The 19,759-nt window shown below is 43.8% G+C and overlaps 1 long non-coding RNA gene across 2 annotated transcripts in view; it reads right to left on the minus strand.

Annotated features, from left to right (window-relative positions):
* Nucleotides 1-9,144: 9,144 nt before the first annotated feature.
* The window catches only part of LOC134578805 (uncharacterized), a 115,337-nt gene continuing 104,722 nt past the window's right edge, over nt 9,145-19,759 (minus strand). Inside the window, exon 3 of one of the 2 annotated variants that reach the window (XR_010086133.1) lies at nt 9,145-9,211. This is a non-coding gene — a long non-coding RNA (uncharacterized LOC134578805). The remainder of the gene's footprint in view (nt 9,212-19,759) is intronic. The other variant, XR_010086134.1, reaches the window with a different exon arrangement.

Here is a 19,759-nt window from a genome sequence, read left to right on the forward strand (position 1 = left end):
CACATTAGTTTGGATGGAAACTTAATGATAACTCTGGGTGAAGAGAAAGGGGGATGGTGACACTGGAATGGGAATTTAAATGGTAACACTAGGGTAGAGAGGGATATTAACAGGTGGCGATGCAGTGGCTAATTAATTGGTAACAATAGGTGGGAAGGGAATGTCACTGGCTTGGGGAGGAAGTAAAATGGTGGCACTGGGGTTAAGACAGAAGGTAAATTCGCTATGGAGGGATGGGGGTGAGATTGTGGTGACCCTAGGATGGGAATGGGAGCACTGGGCAGTGAGAGGGTGAAGTAATAGCACTCAGTTGGGGACATGTTGACAATATGACATTGTGGTGGGGATAAGATGTAATTGGGTGGAGGTTGAGAAGTCAAGAGGAAGAGCATCCATGGATTAAAGCGTGGCAGCCAACACTGAAGATTTGGAAGATGGGTCATACATTTTTGTTTTGGATTCATGCTCCAGAAATATTTGGAACCAAGAACTGCTGCTGGTGCCTTACCCATTCCACATCTTCTTATCAATATTCCAGTTACTGTACTCATTTACCAGTCTTCTCTTATTTTGTTTTAACACAGATTATTAGGGTAATCCTGTAAGATTTTAAATGTGGTTCAATCTTTGAACCTTAAATTTGCAGGATTTTATATAGGTTATCTGAACTGTAATAAACTAAAAAAGTAAAAAAACCATGGCTAATTTGGAGACTAAATTCACAACTTACAATTTGAAGTTTAGTTAATAACAGTGTATAAGATCCCTTTTTACAGCTTGGTATATCATTGAACGTAGACTGGATGATCACAACGACAAGTCAGTATGTAACTTTTTTCTTTCAACGCAGCGATTTTGCTCTAAATATTGTCAGTTCCGCTAACTCACTGTTTAGTGAATAAAGACGTTATGCTTCCATCGCTTTAGCACATTCTGTATTGTTTTCGTCTCGATCTTGCTTTCTTCTCCCTCTCTCGTCTGGATTTAGCAGAAGGTGTAAGGTTTAACGCATCTGAAAGCTGCTTGCATGAACCAGCCTAAAAGGTGGTAAAACTTCAATACCCTTTGATAAATCTAGGCTTGAATCTATTCCACTTTTGCTCATTAGCCTCAGTTGCACACAGTGTGGAAAGCGGCTACAGTTGCTCATTAATTCCTGCTGGAACAGCGCTGGGGTCAGAAACTCAGAAACCTTGCAAAGACGGCCCCTTGAGGACAATCAGTGGCTTTTATTCAAAACGCTACACAGAATCAACAGAAAAAATCCTTCTTAACTCTCCAACTCTCTTATGCTCTAATAGCAAGCTTTGAGAGCCTAAATGGAGTACTACAAAAATTGAACAATCTAGCAAGATTACGCAAACACCTTGTTGTAAGACATATGTTAAAGAGGAACCATCAGTTTTAACAAGGGCAAATTGGCCAACACTTCAATCCAAACAAGCTATTCATTTTTGTGTTTGTTTTTTTTGTCAATCAGGTTTTATTGAAGTAGGTGCACATTACATACCATGAGTAGTATCATAACAGTGATAATGTTTACAGATGGGAATATGTGATTGCAGTAAATAAGACCTCATTTTTATTATTATAAACACAAGCTAAGAACGTCTGGCCAAGCAGTAACAAAGGAATGGCTAATTTAGTAATGGAGTGAAATGACCTTGGAGCCAAGTTTAAGACCGTTTAGGTAAGACATGAACTTGGGCATAAACACTACGAGTAGAACCAATTTTACACTGCCCTTTTACCTTGGGGCTTCGGGGGATGAGGATTACTATCAAGGCTGGTGTGAGCCAATGGTTGAAACTATAAAGGTACGGGCGTCGCCATAGCAAGAGCTTTTATACTAAAGTAACACAAAATAAATGTGTAAAATAACATGGATCCAACATTTCCTAGCAACAAAATAAATTTGTAAAATGTAAAACATAATGTGAATAAACCCAGATGTGGGAAATATAATTTGGTAACTACAGCAACAATGGTGGAGTCTGAACTGCGGTGCAGATTAGTCCAGGAACACCTCAGCCAGTCCCAGCAATATTCCATGGCGAAAATGTTGCAATATTATCAATGTCCCATTAAGGATCTGATGTTGATGCTTGTGAAGGAGGAAGTGAATTATTCAGTCCAAGGAAGGTTGGTGCCTTAGAGACAGTCCATACATGCTGGACTTCCTTTCCATCTCGCATCACCACAAGGGAGGTCCCATATGTACTTAATGCCTGCAATTTGCAAGCAATGGGTGATGGGACAAAGGGATACTCGCCAGGTGAGTATTGCCTTGCTGAGGTCATCATAGAAAGTGAAGTTGGAATCCTCAAACACCAGCGGTTGCTTGGCACGGACAGTCACCATTATCACCTGTTAATAATTAACCCTTTAAGGACCAAACTTCTGGAATAAAAGGGAATCATGACATGTCACACATGTCATGTGTCCTTAAGGGGTTAAAAAAAAAAAAAGTAGTATTTTTTTTTTTTCACCTTTCCTTTTTTCTTCTGTTTTCTATTTTTTCACTTTCTCCCTTTTGCTCTTCTTTCTATGCAGGTCACAAAGAGTTGACGGCGAAATCCAGAGAATCCTAAAAAAGTAACTCAACACTGGGGCCTGGTCATTCCGCATAAGTATGAAGTTAAACAGGGCTTTCAGCATGCTCAAAGAAGCCATCTAGTTCCTCTGACTGATACCTCAAACTCTTATGTTGTGCTGCCGACCTCTGTTATCAAAGTCATCTACTCATCTGTTTCCAGAAAAAGGCTGAAGTGGAGGGATGAGGTGGAGGCAGCTAAAGACAAGTGGCTTGGGCCTGGGCCATCAGGACCTCCAGCTTCATATCCTCTCTGAGAGATCTGACAGGTCACTGTGGACATACCAACTTTAAGATTGTTCAGCTGAAAAATTCCAAAACAAGGAAGCATCAGTAGTTGTCTATGTTCAATGTAACAGCCTCCAAACAGAGAAGGATTAAGGTCCCATACAGGCCCAAGGCAGTTGTAAAAGGATGGTGAATAGCATTAAGCATCTCCAATATATTGATGGCACCAAGGCCCATGTCTAACCCCTAGGCTGCTACCTTAGGCTGCCTTATGATTAAGCTAACTATGCATCATATTGTCTCCTTATGTTACAGATCGTGGTGCTTGGTGTCCCATTTGGATTTTTCTAATGCAGTTTATTGCTGTGGGGGTCAACAGGCAGGTCATAAATTAATATGCAGTTCCCTTAACAATATACATCCAGGCACACAGAACGCATTAGTAGAAAAGCTAATCTTTCCTTATTATATTTCACGTTGAAGGGAGATACCACTTTCCGTCTCCAGATATCTCGAGGAATGAAAGGTAAACCCAGTTTCAGCTCCTGCCAGACTAACAATTCCTGTACGGGTCAGGCTCATTGAAGCTTCCAGGAGATAAAAAAAACAAAAAACCAGAGGAGAATGAATGATCAGTAGATCATTTCTTAAGCTTAATGTGATAAGACAACATATATACACAATGAAATTGCCAGGTACTGCTCCCATTCTGGCCCAGCCTACTCATGCTCCCTTACAACCCGAGGTATTATATAACTAATCTCATTCCAATGGGAGCAGAAGCCATTAACACACACAGAATGGATCAGTTCATTATATGAGGATCAGTGAGGCCAACTGTGGTTTATGCACTGCTGATGTCTTCTGTGGGACTTCCTAATAAATAACGTATATGCTAATATTTTTATAACCGGATTCAGAATCTCCTATTTGTTTGGACGTGCATAATCACATCGTACTACAGTTGTATAGCGTATATTTAATATTTCTGCAATATTTTCCAGGATCACAACGGGTGCCTCCCATATGTTTATATTTTTCACACCTCATCTGTCAGACGAATAAAATAAAACCCTACAAGCATTAGTTAGATTTCTTGGATGTTTTCGTGGACTCCTTACTTTTATCGTCATTGTCTCTGCTAACAGACTAGAGTGTGACTATGTAGGTTTTCGGGTGTCCCTTACATGTGATCCCAATTCTGGCATGTCCAACATCTCGTAAACTTTGTAAACCTTTTCTCCATTTCAAGACTAATCCCATTTAAAGTTTCTATGCCACAGTTCAAATTTGTGGATATTTGGTATTCTAGACCAGACCACTATTCTCTTAATTATTCTTGTGATCTGTGTTCCATAACTTGGAAAATTGGACAAGAGTCCAAATGGTATGCTTTATTTTCTACTCTGGATTAATTACTTAATTTTCATTTCCCCCCCCCAACTTTGTTCTACAAATGATGCAGAAATCACAAAGTAGAATGAAGGGGTTACATAGCTGCTTCAATTGTCCATAGAGTAATAAACAGTATAAAAAATTTACTTTTTTTTTTTTAACCATCAGTATTTTTAAAACTGCTGAATTGTGAAAAGAAAGAATACAAAAATCTATAAAGTTTCATACTATGCTATATAGATCAGGGCATCCCCATGAGCATTGGACCTTCCAAATGTTACTCCCAGCACTAATTGCTTTGTAAATTGCAATGCGTGTTTCTCATCTCCCAAATACATAGTATGGGGGAGGGGCGGAGTGCGACAGTTACATGGTTGTGTTGCATAACAATTACATCTAAACCCCAGGACAAATTTGAATCCAATTGTTTTTGCAGGGTCGCAATTTTTATTAAATTCTTGAGGTTACAAACAATGCATGAATAATGGCGAGGGCACTGTAGCATCATAAAAGAACAATAAAAGTAAAGAACCACAAATAAAAAACCCAACAACAATGACCTCAAGTCCTATAAAAAGTGAGGTCTATTGAAATATATCTGGAAAAGCAGGATAACCTTAGATTGTAAGCTAAACAACAGTGAATGATGCACAGCTGGGTCACAAACAGATTTGGTACACCCGAGTCCATCCATCCAATACTTAATGATGCTTAGACAGAGACAGATAAACTATGTGACATGTCTTTGTAAATTATAGTTACAGCCAGATTATCCAGAACCATGCAGAATGAAGGGAGGTTGGCCAATTTCCAGTTTTTTTTTTTACTATACAAAGCTTGGCTGCCACCAGCACGTAGAGTGCTACTTGTTTGAATGCCCCCGTATTATATCAGAGAACATGTCCAGAAGGAATATTTCGGAGTTCATGGGTAATTTAATTCTCATAAACGGAGTAATACAGGTTTACATTTGAGACCAAAATGAAACCTATCTAGGACCGAGCCAAAATATTTAGTCTCTGCAAAATCAAACCCAGAACTGCACTCATCCAATTACAGGATCCTAGGTGCAACCGGACCAGGAACCAGCACCAGGTCCCAAATACAGCAGGTACAAGAGAAGAAAGGTCCAGGCACTCTAAGGTATCAAAAGGGCAAAATTTAATGAAACCCAAAAATCAGCAACGTTTCGACCAAGAAGGTCTTTTTCAAGCTTTTCAAATTTTGCCCTTTTGATGCCTTGGAGAGCCTGTAACTTTTTCTCAAGAACAAAAATATATGTGTAAAGGGTTCCAATTTTGTTATGGCATTGCCAAAATATAGGGGAAGAGGTAGGGAATCTATTTACAAGACATTGTGGCACTATATCTGGTGAGAACGCCAATTTGAGCTTATAGGGTAGTTTCTGAGCAGGCGGCATGTACATTTGAAACAACCTTAATATTTAAATAACACAGTCACACAGGTCACATTAGCATCTTTAAAAACATTTTTATGGCAATCTAAGGGTCCGTTATCAATGTCGATGTGAAACCATGTCACTGAATTGAACAGCTAACATAATTGCTCCCCAAACCTCTTCTTCTACAATTAGGATAATAAAGACAAATAAATATTGTTACAGCACAGGATATAAACAGCACAACCAATTAAGCATTATCAATAACCATAATTTTAACTCCCTGGAGAGCCTGATCGGCCCACGGAAATAAAATTAGAAACTGTTCCTGGAGATCAGGGAGAGTTGGCAGATATATAGATTAGTTTGTCTATTAGTGTGTCACAGCTAAATTTATGGAAAAAGCTACAATGTACCAAATGATAATGACAATTACATATAAAGGGTCTGCATGTTACAATGGTGCAATGCCACATTTACAGGGTTATTCATTAAAGATTTTAAATCTGAAATTCACTTTCAATTCATTGGAATTCTAACTTTGGTAAATAACCCTGTTAGTTAGAGAGATCAGATGCTTTACGCATGCAATGCACATTAAGAGATCAGTAACATGTTGGGGTCAGACACATCGTGGGTGAAATATAAGCTCTTATCAGCAATTTCACGTTGCACACATTGTTTTTTAATCTAATTAACTGAGCACATTAGGTTCTGGAGAATTGTTTAGTTGTCCCTGTAGAGGTTGGAGGCTTAAGATCAGCACGTGATCTCAAAACGAATTGGTACAAATATTTAGGTGGTATTGAAATGAAACATGACTTGTTATCAACTGTTGCCGGGATTTAAATAAACAGACCGACACGTGGATAAGCTATTAAAGACACCCATTATGTCACGATTATTGATTTTCTAGAGTGACTCTGTGTTTGCATTAACAACTATAAACCAAGAGCTACAGGTTTATTAGCCAGATACGCACAAGTCAACCTTCATCATCTGTCACCAGGGGCACATTATGAGGAAATCTACAGTGAAGAAAAGAACACTGCACAGAGGAATATCAAATGCTAGTATATGAAGAATAAGTAATAATTGTTTTTTTTTTGTGGTCACAATTTAACATGTTAAAGGGACACTATAGTGTCAGGAAAACCGCTTGGTTTTCCTGACACTATAGTACCCTGAGGGTACTATATCCCACCCTCAGGATCCCCCTCCCGCGGCGCTGAAGGGGTTAAAACCCCTTCAGCTACTCACCCTTTTCCCCCGCCGGGCTCCCTTATCTCTCCTCCCCCGCCGACGTCAGCATCCTTGTCTGACGTCACCGGCGCCGAATGCGCATGCGCGGCACTGCCGCGGGTGCATTCAAAGTGTCCGTAGGAAAGCATTTTTCAATGCTTTCCTATGGACGCTCTGCGTGATTGAGGCATAATATGCCTCAATCATGCCGATGCGCCTCTAGTGGCTGTCCGGAAGAAAGCCACTAGAGGCTGGCTTAAACCCAGATGTAAACATAGCAGTTTCTCAGAAACTGCTATGTTTACATCAGGCAGGGTTAACCCTAGAGGGACCTGACACCCAGACCACTTCATTGAGCTGAAGTGGTCTGGGTGACTATAGTGTCCCTTTAATAGAGAGCCCCTTTAAATCACTTGTGTTTCTGTTTATGCAGCTCTACCCTCACCTCCCGTGGCTGTGACTAGCACAGCCTGCATGAAATAAAAAGGGTTAATTTTCAATCAGATGTTAACTTATTTTAGACTTTTATTTAATCTCCTGCTCTGCAAATTGAACTTTGATCACACACAGGAGACTTCTCCAGGCTCTACACGGCTATTAACAGGGCAGGGGATAAGACATTCTAGATTAAACATACTGTGTAAAAAAGGAACCTACTAGTCATTCTTTGATAATTGTGTCATTTGCCACTTGTCTGTGGTCCTGCCATTGCAGTTCTCCAGATAGGTTCTTACTCATTGATCAGTCAGGAGAGGTTGTGATCCTTTCTAAGCTGGTGGAGCTTGGTAAAGTGATTGGAGTCTCCCCAGATTGTTCAAGATCTTTTATGGGGAATGACGTGTAGAAGCAACACAAGAGAGCGATTCTAACCCCACAGTACAGCAGGAATCTGTAAATAGTTTTGTTTTTATATTGCGTCCACCTATGCTGATAAAAGGAACACATCTCAAGTTTTTATAGTGCCTTCAGTGCTGGCCACCCTGTCCTAAAAAAACAAACAAAAAACAACAACACACCAAACCCTATACTAAACTAAACTAAACTAAATATAGAAGACTTGAAAGTGCGGCTCCAAGACCTCTAGGTATGAGAGATGGAGCAAGAGAGAATCCAAACAACAAGGGGTATCAGGATTGTAGTGTGAGGGATACAGCTATGTATTCCCAACGCTTCGGTGTTCCTTTAAGCTTGCAAAATATAATGCGCAAGTACCTTTCCCCACCCCCCTCTGATTTATCTGTTTATCACAAAAAAATAACAATCCATCACCTGTGGTTACTGGAACTGGTTGAGCTTCTGTTTATTTACTTGACTTTCCATTACCATGTTATGAACACACCGGGGTTTGTTCCATGTGTAAGAACTGGTATCAATTTATTGCTATGAGACAACTTGCCCCAGGGCAGTATATGTCAGCCTGGAAGAGATCTGACCACACTCAGCTCAGGGTGAGTTATAACCATGTGCTAATGAGTGAATTAGGAATGGACTGGCCATTGGCCAGCTAGTGCATCTGAATTATTAATACATGACAAACTCTCTGCCTCTCTCCTATGGTGATCAATATATTTTAGCAGTGGCGAAAGGAAAACTCCATTACTGAAGCAGTAACACTGTTGAGCAAACACATAAACCCAAGTCCAATCTTAGCCGGATTTGTACATTATCGATCTAGAGGAATCAAAACAAACATTCTGTGTGAACCAGCAGACCTTTTATTTATTGAATAGAGGAAAATAAAATTATTCTCCTAACCTCAAATGGCTCAATGTGATTTCCCACAGGCTAAAACTCTTTCCTGGATATAAATGATTTGGCATATCCGAGTATTTAAGAACGTTCACTCCCAATAGCTAGGCAAAGCGGGCTGGAAAATAATTATGGGAACTCTAGTTCATCAACAAGTAGATGAGCCAAATTCATTGTTCCAGCTTTAAAACAGGGCTAGAAAGACGGGAAAATGCTGGCAGCAAAACAGAGAGACCTAGACCGGGGCAAGGTTAGAAGTTGTGCAAGGTCATAGTGCAAGAGACTGTCTGGGCCTACGTGATCAGCGTCAAGACCAGGCTGTGGGTGTTCTTTAACTTTGGGCTTAGGACTCAAAGGTGAATAGACAAGCAGGAAACGAGTTAAGGGGGAAAAAAATGGCCAATAGAAAAAAACAAAACAAACAAACAGATAGGGGATTGCATAGATAGGGGACAGCACATGTTTAATGCATCACTGCAACATTTTTTCATTTCTGAAGGTTTCAGTAATTGGCTGTGGGTATAGAGAACAATACTTACAGGGAACAATACTGGAATAAGGGTACACTCTCCTGGTATCCGGTCCTGTCTACTGCACTTTGAGGTCTGTTTATTGAAATCAGAAAGGTAAAACACTGAAAAAAAAGCTCAGTTGAGGAATATTTTCAATTTTTATATGTTTGCCTACACTTTGCAGTTCAGATTAAAATTTGCTACAATTTGAAGTTTTTTTTTTTTTTTTTTTTTTTAATTCTTTATTTTTGACGTGCGCACAGTTACAACAGTTGCTTAGGAGGTACCCCAAAGGCATTCCTCTAGCATGTTAGGCACAGTTTAAACAGGGGTAGACTTAAGATCTTGCACACAATTTTTTTTTTTTGTCAAGGATATGAACAGTAATGATATACACTGCTTAGAAAGTTTGACAACCTAACATATAAAAACATCACTTTAGTTTCTACTTAGTAGGTTAATATGCTGTGTCAGATGCTAGGCAGAAATATTAGACAGTTTACACATGAAACACTCTAGTTTAAGACTATACTGCTAGGTCTGGTCTGAAAAAGCAAGTGTCAGGGGACCTGGTTAATGACACTGTTAAGAAAATACTTGCTGGAACGTGTTAGTTCCATAGGTCCGTCGTTTCGACCGCTGGTACCGCTGACAGTCCACTGGGCACACTGTCCTGTTGTAGTAAGTATGCTGAGGATACTGAGGATTCGAAGCTTGAGGAGGTCTCGTGGGCTTTTCCTTGTGGTTTGGGGCTGGTGGCGGAACGTTGAGGTTCGGAGTCTCGTGGTAGCAGTGGGTAGAACGCCGATCCTCGGCTTGTTATCCCTGCCGCCAGTGCCGTCTCCGCCGCTTTCGCCTCTGTGGTGTTGGCAGGTTAGTGCGGTATGATTGTTGGCCCATGGGGGGTCTCTCAGGCCGTTTTCCTCTGCCCGCTCGATGTGCCTTGCCTTGCTCCACTTTTTGCTCTGCCCAGTTGAGTTGTTGGGCCCAAAGGGTGTCGGAAACGATTACCAGGGCGTCTGGTGTGCGGGTCTTAGGGCCTGCTGAGGCCGGTTGCGGCAACGACGGACCTCGCGCTGCAGAGCCTGGTGCGGTCGCCATCTTGAGCGATTTCTTTCCCGCAAGTTGTGGAGGTGTTGCAGGGCTCGCAGGTTGTCCCCCGGGACCGGGATATCCCCCCCGGTCCAAAGGGGGGGGGGGGAGAGGTGGTTCGTGGGTGCCCCCTTGTCTGCCAGAGAACCGGGAGAGCGGCCGTCTCTCCTCGGCTCCCGCTCGCACAGGCCGCCAGTCTCGCTTAGGTCCGCTTCGCCCCGGAGAGCCCAGTGACGGGTGTCCCCGTGTGCCATGCAGTCTCCTCGGTCCGAGTCTCGTGTTCAGCAGTCCCTGTGGTCGGGCGGTCGGGCAATGAACCCCGAATCTAGGCCTTAGACTCGGGAGCCCTCCACATGTGCGTCCGTTCTCTGTGAGAGTCAGGCTCCGCCCCCACAATTTGAAGTTTAGTAAAAAAAAAAAAAAAAAAATCCCTCTGTCACACACACGGCCAGGACACCAGTAAACGTAAAAACATTGGAATGGTACACACAGAAGAGAGCGTTGGTTGCAAACAGGAATGAGAGGTTAGCCAAGTTATGCCTAACACTGATGTATAAAATGACTTCAGATCAGATTATTGTTAATATGCGTAAATACTGCTGTAAAATATTCAGTTATTCATTTTGTGGCAGAGATGTTGCCTTCCAATACATGGTATAAAAAGCAACCCAGAGCTTTAATACATTGTGTACGAAATCAAAGTATATTTAAAAAGCTCTGTGCCTTTTTAAACAGCACGGATGTTCATACATACTGGCCAGGGTACGCTGCCAACAAAGAGCGAGACGGAACACTGCCAGCATATGCAACCCACTGAATCTGTGCGAGAACACACTGCTAGGAGAGAGACAGAGAGGGGAGGGAGAGCAAACACTGCTAGCACACAGGGGGAGAGAGTATACTGCGGTGCTACCATGAAAAGAGAGAGATCACTGCTAGCACACAGAGAGAGTATACTGCTACCATGAAAAGAGAGATCACTGCTAGCACACACACGCACACACACACACAGAGAGAGAGAGTATACTGCTACCATGAAAAGAGAGATCACTGCTAGCACACACACACACACGCGTGAACAAACACACACACAGAGAGAGTATACTGCTACCATGAAAAGAGAGAGATCACTGCTAGCACACAGAGAGAGAGAGAGAGAGAGAGTGAGAGAGTGTGTGTGTGTGTGTGTATACTGCTACCATGAAAAGAGAGAGATCACTGCTAGCACACACACACACACACAGAGAGTATACTGCTACCATGAAAAGAGAGAGATCACTGCTAGCACAGAGAGAGAGAGAATATACTGCTACCATGAAAAGAGAGAGATCACTGCTAGCACACACACACACACACACAGAGAGTATACTGCTACCATGAAAAGAGAGAGATCACTGCTAGCACACACACACACACACAGAGAGTATACTGCTACCATGAAAAGAGAGATCACTGCTAGCACACACAGAGAGATAGTATACTGCTACCATGAAAAGACAGAGATCACTGCTAGCACAGAGAGAGAGAGTATACTGATACCATGAAAAGAGAGAGATCACTGCTAGCTAGACATGTGCAATTCGTTTCGGTCCGAATATGTATTCGGACGAATTTCGGACAATTCGGACATTCGGGTACTTCCAAATGTCCGAATTGCCGAATTGCCGAGGTCCCGAAGTTCCGAAATTACCGAATTTCCGAAGTGTCGAATTGCCGAAGTTCCGAAGTGTCAAAGTGTCGAAGTGCCGAAGCACAGTATTGCCTAAGTACTAATATACTTACCCAGTGAAAGAAGAAGAATGTTACATTGTAAATATTTTTTTTTTTTTAATTCTTTATTTTTGCGTGCAGTGTAAAGTTACAGGCTGTCGTATTGACTTCATGACTTAAGACAAAAGTTGAATGACAACGTTAAACAAATGAGGTCAAGATGAGCTGCACAATTTTTGTATGAAAACAAGCTTGGTCATAGTAAGGCATTGCAGTAATATAAGAATCATAAAAACGTACATATTGCCCGTAGCTTTATCTAGAGGTAGGGATAATTATCAATCATGCTTAATGAGGGAGAGTATTATTGCATTTCTTGCTGAGTGTGATGGTTGTAATATGTGCTAGGCAATCTAAAAGCTAGTGTCTATAGTATGTCGTCAGGTGAGTGAGATGCGCATGATGCTATGGAGAGAGTGCTAAGTCTGTCATGGAAACTTAGTGCATGCCCCTGGTTGTACTGAGTGTTACTTAATCTTAACGGCTAGTGAATTAACATTAGTGCTACACACACCCGGAGCAATGATGGTGCTCTAGTCCAAGTGCACACAACCAGTATTGCCTGTATATGTCCGCCGGGCACCCAATACTGGGCGTGTCTCCGTCAAGCTGTATGGTGCCATTTTTCCAGGGGTAGTAAAGTTGTAGCGGACAGCTACTGGATCAGTCCTTAGGTTGGGATCTTGCAAGGTCCTAATGGCAGATTGGACTGTGCTTTAATGGACCTACGTGGATTCGATTTTAGTTCATACTCCGTGCTGGCAGGCTGTTTAAGGGTGCGTTGCAGTCTGGAGAAGACTTGTTGCGTTGCGCCTCACAGGAAGAACATGGCTGCAGGCACAGCCCTTAAAGCCACACTTCAGGCAGATACCATAGGCCCCAGGTGAGTAGTGGCGTCCTCCACTGGCTCGGAGGTCTTTGTTGGATTGTATTGCCCTTTGGTCTGCGCCGTGTAAGTCCCAGTGCATGTTGCTGTGTTGATCCGATGTGCTGGATAGTTGCTCCTGCGGTGGGGCGCACATGTGGCTGGCGTGTGGCGGCCATTTTGAGGAATTCCGCGGGATAGTTTTCTGTAGCAGGGTAGCAGTTTTCTGCCCCGCGTGTCGTGGCTTGACAGGAGTCTCTGCGTGTGTGTGTGCAGACCGGGATGACCCCCCCGGTCCGGAGACCCGGAAGAGCGGCCGTCTCATCCCGGCTCAAGCTCCTCACGCCTCGGGCCTTAGTCGGGTTACTGAAGGCAGCTTGAGGGGTATCCCCTCGTACCTCGGGATCTGGGGATCAAGGTGGATGTTGTTGTGGGTGGTTAGGGAGGTTTTGCCTCCAGTTTGCGCCGTTTTCTCGGCTCCAAAGCGGGAGCTCAGACAGAAGCGTCTGATCCCGTCGGCGGTCCTGCCCCGCCCCCTCATTGTAAATAATTTTAAATAAAAAGTATACAAACATCGCCAGGATTCAGCTGTAAGCATTTGCAACACTTACAACAATCAAGTAACATACATTCATATAAAATGTAAGTTACATAGCCTGTCAATGTAATGACAGGAATTAATAAGTAGATAACTCCCTAATTCCCACGGTATTAGGGAGCTATCTACTAAAAGGCTGAAAGACCTAAATTGGTCTTTCAGACAAATTTACTAATACTAAGTAAAGATTACTTAGTATTAGTAAATGATGCCCCTTCTCTCTAAAAATAAATAAATAAATAAGTTCCCACCTCCCGAGCCCCCGGCCCCCACCCCTGAGCAGTGGATGGGGGCCTTAAATCAGATTAAGGGGGGGACCTAATGTCCTCTCCCTGGCCCCCACCCCTGAGCGGTGGGTGGGGGCCCTAAATTATAATAAGGGGGGGGCCTAATGTCCTCCCCCCTGAGCGGTGGGTGGGGGGCCCTAAATACTAATAAGGGGGGGTGGGACCTAATGTCCTCCCCCCGGCCCCCACCCCTGAGCGGGTGGGGTGGGGGCCCTACAGTAAAATAAGGGAGGGGGACCTAAGGTCCTCCCCCCTGGCCCCCACACCTGAGCGGTGGGTGGGGGCCCTAATACTAATAAGGGGGGGGCCTAATGTCCTCCCCCCTGGCCCCCACCCGTGAGCGGTGGGTGGGGGCCCTACAGTAAAATAAGGGGGTGGGAACTAAGGTTCTCCCCCCTGGCCCCCACCCCTGAGCGGTGGGTGGGGGCCCTAAATACTAATAAGGGGGGGCCTAATGTCCTCCCCCCGCCCCCACCCCTGAGCGGTGGGTGGGGGCCCTACAGTAAAATAAGGGGGGACCTAAGGTCCTCCCCCCTGGCCCCCACCCCTGAGCGGCGGGTGGGGGCCCTAAATACTAATAAGGGGGGGGGGACCTAATGTCTTCCCCCCCCTGGACCCCACCCCTGAGCGGCGGGTGGGGGCCCTAAATTGAAATAAGAGGGGGGGGACCTAGTGTCCTCCCCCCTGGCCCCCACCCCTCAGCGGCGGGTGGGGTCCTAAATACTAATAAGGTCCTCCCCCCTGAGCGGCGGGTGGGGGCCCTAAAAAAAATCCCCCCCCCCCCTAGTCACCCCCTCCACCCCAATAAAAATTATCCCCCTACCTACCCCCCTCACCCTAAAAAGGGGGGGACCTTTAACTAAGTACCTGTAAAAAAAAAAAAAAAAACTTACCATTCGATGTTTTCTTTCTTCTAAAATCTTATTTTTTCAGCCCAAAAAAAGGCCAAACAAAAAACTATAATAACTGACGCAATTATAAAAAAAAAAAAAAAAAAATCCTTCTTCACCCGGCGAGGGCTCCACTTAGACTGAGCTCTGCAGGGCGGGGGAAGGCTTATAAAGCCTTGCCCCGCCCTGCAATTAGGCTCAGAGCACTCTGATTGGTGGGTTTAAGCCATCCAATCAGAGTACTCTGACAGGTGAATGAAGAGACTGACACGTAAGTCTCTACATTTACCTGTCACGGCACTCTGATTGGTTGTGTAATTTGGATTAAGTAACCAATCAGAGAGTTATGAGTCAAATTACACAGCGTGGGAAAATTCCAAAGAACTTTCCCACGCTGTGTAAAATGACACAGAGCACTCTGATTGGTGGATTTCAAACCAACCAATCAGAGTGCTGTGACAGGTAAATGTAGAGACTTACCTGTCAGTCTCTTCATTTACCTGTCAGAGCACTGTGATTGGATGGCTTAAACCCACCAGAGTGCTCTGAGCCTAATTGCAGGGCGGGGCAAGGCTTTATAAGCCTTTCCCCGCCCTGCAGAGCTCAGTCTACGCGGAGCCCTCCATGGGTGAAGGTGGATTATTATTTTTTGTGCTCGTTTTTTTTTTTTTATAATTGCGTCGGTTATTATGTTTTTTTATTTGGCCTTTTTGGGGGCTGAAAAGAGAAGATTTTAGAAGAAAGAAAACATCGAATGGTAAGTTTTATTTTAATTTTTTTTACAGGTACTTAGTTAAAGGTCCCCCCCTCATTAGTTTTAGGTAGGGGGATAATTTTTATTGGGGGGAGGGGGTGACTAGGGGTTTGGGGACCCCTAGTCACCTGGGGGGGACATTTTTTTTAGGGCCCCCACCCGCCGCTCAGGGCTGGGGGCCAGAGGGGTTGACCTTAGGCCCCCCCCCCTTATTAGTATTTAGCGCCCCCACCCGCCGCTGAGGGGTGGGGGCCAGGGGGAGGACACTAGGTCCCCCCACTTATTACAATTTAGGGCCCCCACCCGCCGCTCAGGGATGGGGGCCAGGAGGGAGGACATTAGGTCCACCCCGCTCAGGGGTGGGGGCCAGGGGGCCCTAAACTATGTCCATTAGGTGTCCCCCCCTTATTATAGTTTAGGGACCCCACCCACCGCTCAGGGGTGGGGGCCAGGGGGAGGACATTAGGCCCCCCACTTATTCTCCTTTATGGCCCCCACCCGCCGCTCAGGGGTGGGGGCCAGGGGGAGGACAATAGGTCCCCCCCATCATTTTACGTTAGGGCCCCCACCCGCAGCTCAGGGGTGGGGGCTGAGGGGTACTTTTTTTTTTTTTTTTTTTTAAACAGTGAGCAGTCACAGGCTGCTCACTGTTTAATAGACATGCCCCTACTCGCGGTATAGCGAGTAGGGGCATAATTTACTAATACTAAGTAATTTTTACTTAGTATCAGTAAATTTGGCTGAAAGACCAATTTAGGTCTTTCAGCCTTTTGGTAGATAGCTCCCTAATACCGTGGGAATTAGGGAGTTATCTACCAAGCGGCTGCAAGAGAAGTCCCGAGGTGCCGGAGTCCCGAAATTCCGAAGTTCCGAAATTCCGAAGTGTCGACGTGCCGAAGTTGCCGAATTTCCGAAGTGTCGAAGTGCTGAAGTTCTGAAGTTGCTGAAGTGCCGAAGTTCCGAATTGCGAAAATCCCGAATTTCGGAATGCCGAACTGAAATTTTTTCCCATGCACACGCCTACTGCTAGCACACACAGAGAGAGAGAGAGAGAGAGAGTGTGTATACTGCTACCATGAAAAGAGAGATCACTGCTAGCACACACACAGAGAGAGAGAGAGAGAGTGTGTGTATACTGCTACCATGAAAAGAGACAGATCACTGCTAGCACACACACAGAGAGAGAGAGAGAGAGTGTGTATACTGCTACCATGAAAAGAGATAGATCACTGCTAGCACAGAGAGAGAGAGAGAGATAGTGTATACTGCTACCATGAAAAGAGATATAGATCACTGCTAGCACACAGATAGAGAGAGAGTATACTGCTACCATGAAATGAAAAGAGAGCGCTCATTGCTAGCACACACACAGTGTATACTACTACCATAAAAATAGAGAGAGATGACTGGACACAGAGTATTTTGCTACCAAGGAAAATAAGAGAGATCACAGAAAGCACAGAGATTATACTGCTACCACAAAGAGAGAGATCACCAACGGCCCAAGGAGAGTATACTGCTACCAAGGAAAGTCACAGAGCTCTCAGCTAGCACACAGAGAGACTGTTCTGCTACAACGTAAATATAGAGAAAGAGAGAGAACTTCCAGCACACAGAGACAGTATTATTCTACCATGGGGTAGATATTGAATTGTCAAATCACTATTGAACCCGACAACATCTGCAAAGAGAGGGCATAGCTCACATAAACACAGCATTACACACACTGAGAAAAGTAGAGAAAACAAAACTCAAATAAAGACCGATAACAAAGACAGAAAAATAGCTACTTACAGACATAGCAAAACCATTACAAAAAAAAGTTAGAATCTGCTGTATCGAATACACAGCTAGCAAAGATACATACTTACAGCCATAAATAGAGAGACATCTGACATAACAGAAAGTGAGATAGCACACTGCTAGCATACAGCTAGCTAGAATAAAGAGAGTGACTTACAGCCATAAATAGAGAGCCATTTGACAGAACAGAAAGTGAGAGAGCACACTGTTAGCATACAGCTAGCTAGGATAAAGAGAGTGACTTACAGCCATAAATAGAGAGCCATCTGATATAACAGAAAGTGAGAGAGCACATTGCTAGCATACAGCTAGCTAGGATAAAGAGAGCTACTTACAGCCATAAATAGAGAGCCATCTGATATAACAGAAAGTGAGAGAGCACACTGTTAGCATACAGCTAGCTAGGATAAAGAGAGCTACTTAAAGCCATAAATAGAGAGCCATCTGATATAACAGAAAGCGAGAGAGCACACTGTTAGCATACAGCTAGCTAGGATAAAGAGAGTGACTTACAGCCATAAATAGAGAGCCATCTGATATAACAGAAAGTGAGAGAGCACACTGTTAGCATACAGCTAGCTAGGATAAAGAAAGTGACTTACATCCATAAATAGAGAACCATCTGATATAACAGAAAGTGAGAGAGCACACTGCTAGCATACAGCTAGCTAGGATAAAGAGAGCTACTTACAGCCATAGAGCACCAACCGATTTAACAGAAAGTGAGAGAGCACACTGCTATCTAACATACTGCTAGCCAGGATAAAGAGAGCTACTTACAGTCATAGCATTCTGCTAACTTACATCAGGGCCAGCTTAACAGACTATTGGGCCTGGTGCTGAGAATTATGATGGGCCTCCTTACAGAATCTTATCGACAGAAAATACTAAAACAGTCATATTTCCCAAGCGTCTTGTATCTGGTGGAGATGGTGCTGGAGGGAAACTCACAGGATATAGCAATCAGAAAACACATACTCTATGCTAAGGCCCAAATCCCTATGAACATATATATATATATAAACAAAATGGAGGCTCTTTAGTTTTATTCCAATGGCGATTTGAATATATAAGCTCACCTGCCAAGTCCTACACTAGCTATTAAATTTGCGGATATCAGGCAAGAATCTCCAATGAGACAGGAAGGGGTATTTTATAAACCCTTTCACATTTAACCTTTTATAAGGTTTCTACACATACAATAAACTTGCCCGTAGACGGGGTGTGCCTGTCCGAACAATTAGGTCAGCCTTGCGTGATTGTTTGTCTGATTGCCTGCTAATCATGCAGGCTGGCCAACTAAGGGCATACTATGCAGACCGCACCCTGAGCTTGGCATAAATACATCTAATGATGCGCTCGCTTTACGCTTTCTAAGGACTGTCCCTTAGCACTCACATGTCCACTCCTCTCCTTACCTTCTTACTAGCATGCAGAAGCTCCTGTTATACAGTCTGGGACAGAGAATGGGTGTATGTAGTGAGTGTAGAAAAAAGGGAACATGCCAAAGTGTTAGAGAGACTGAAGCAGCAAGAGCATTTGCATAGTGCACAAAGTCAGTTTTATCTTAACTCATTTCATTGTCAGCCAGTCCACACAAGTTTTGTTCCCCTAGATTTCTCTGAAGTTTCCATACTTAAGCAAGAGCATGTGCAGAGTAGTAAAAAAGATTAAAAAAAAAATTATCAATTGGCCTATTTCACGAGCATGGGCCTGGAGCTGCAGCTCCATCAGCCCCTATGTTAATCCGGCCCTGTCTAACATATTGTACTGGCAGGAGACCCTGTGCTCTAGGGCCATGTGTGCAGCATGTCTGTATGAAGCCAGCATTGGTGAATACCTTCCCTCCTTGCAAGCATTGCTCAGCTTACTACTAGACAGGACATCCTACCAGAATGTGAGAGATTATTAAATAGATGGACAGACACCATGTCCTGTTCCTAGATAAACCCATATCCACAGGTGATCTACGTGTCTACATAGGAGAAGTACAGGTCCTCGTGGCCTGTCACGGTGGTTTTTATCTTGTGCGTGCCGTAGTCCTGTGTCTCCTCAAGCTACCTAAAATGGTCCTCAAATGCATTGAACAGAGCTGTAATATGTTGATTTCGGTCCCTAAAATTTGTTTTTTAAAATAAGTGTCAGCCTGGGATTCCCATCTGGCAATTAACGAAAACGAAAAGGCCAATTTGGGTACCAGTATTTGTATCTCTCTATAAAAGTAACTGAGGTATTTATCAACTATTGATGAAGGCAAAAAGAAAGACTTCACTCATTGAAGCATAACTTGGTCCTAAAAATGTTAGGAACTGCTGCTCTGTGGTACTCATTCAGCATCTGTCAGGATCGGGACAGGGATCCAACACGCAGAGTACAAACAGTAGCCAGATACGTATACCGGACCTTAGAATGGCCGGACTAACGTAAGTAGTACAGTATAGAATGGTCAAAGACAAGCCGAGGTCGAGGGTAACAGAAGACAGGTAAGCGAGAGACAAGCCGAATCAAGGGTAACAGAGATAAGCAGAGTAAGGTAAACAAGCCGGGTCAAAACCAAAAGGGATAATAGAATACACAAGCAC

This window comes from Pelobates fuscus, chromosome 12 (genome assembly GCF_036172605.1).
Source record: "Pelobates fuscus isolate aPelFus1 chromosome 12, aPelFus1.pri, whole genome shotgun sequence".
Taxonomy (NCBI): Eukaryota; Metazoa; Chordata; class Amphibia; order Anura; family Pelobatidae; genus Pelobates; species Pelobates fuscus.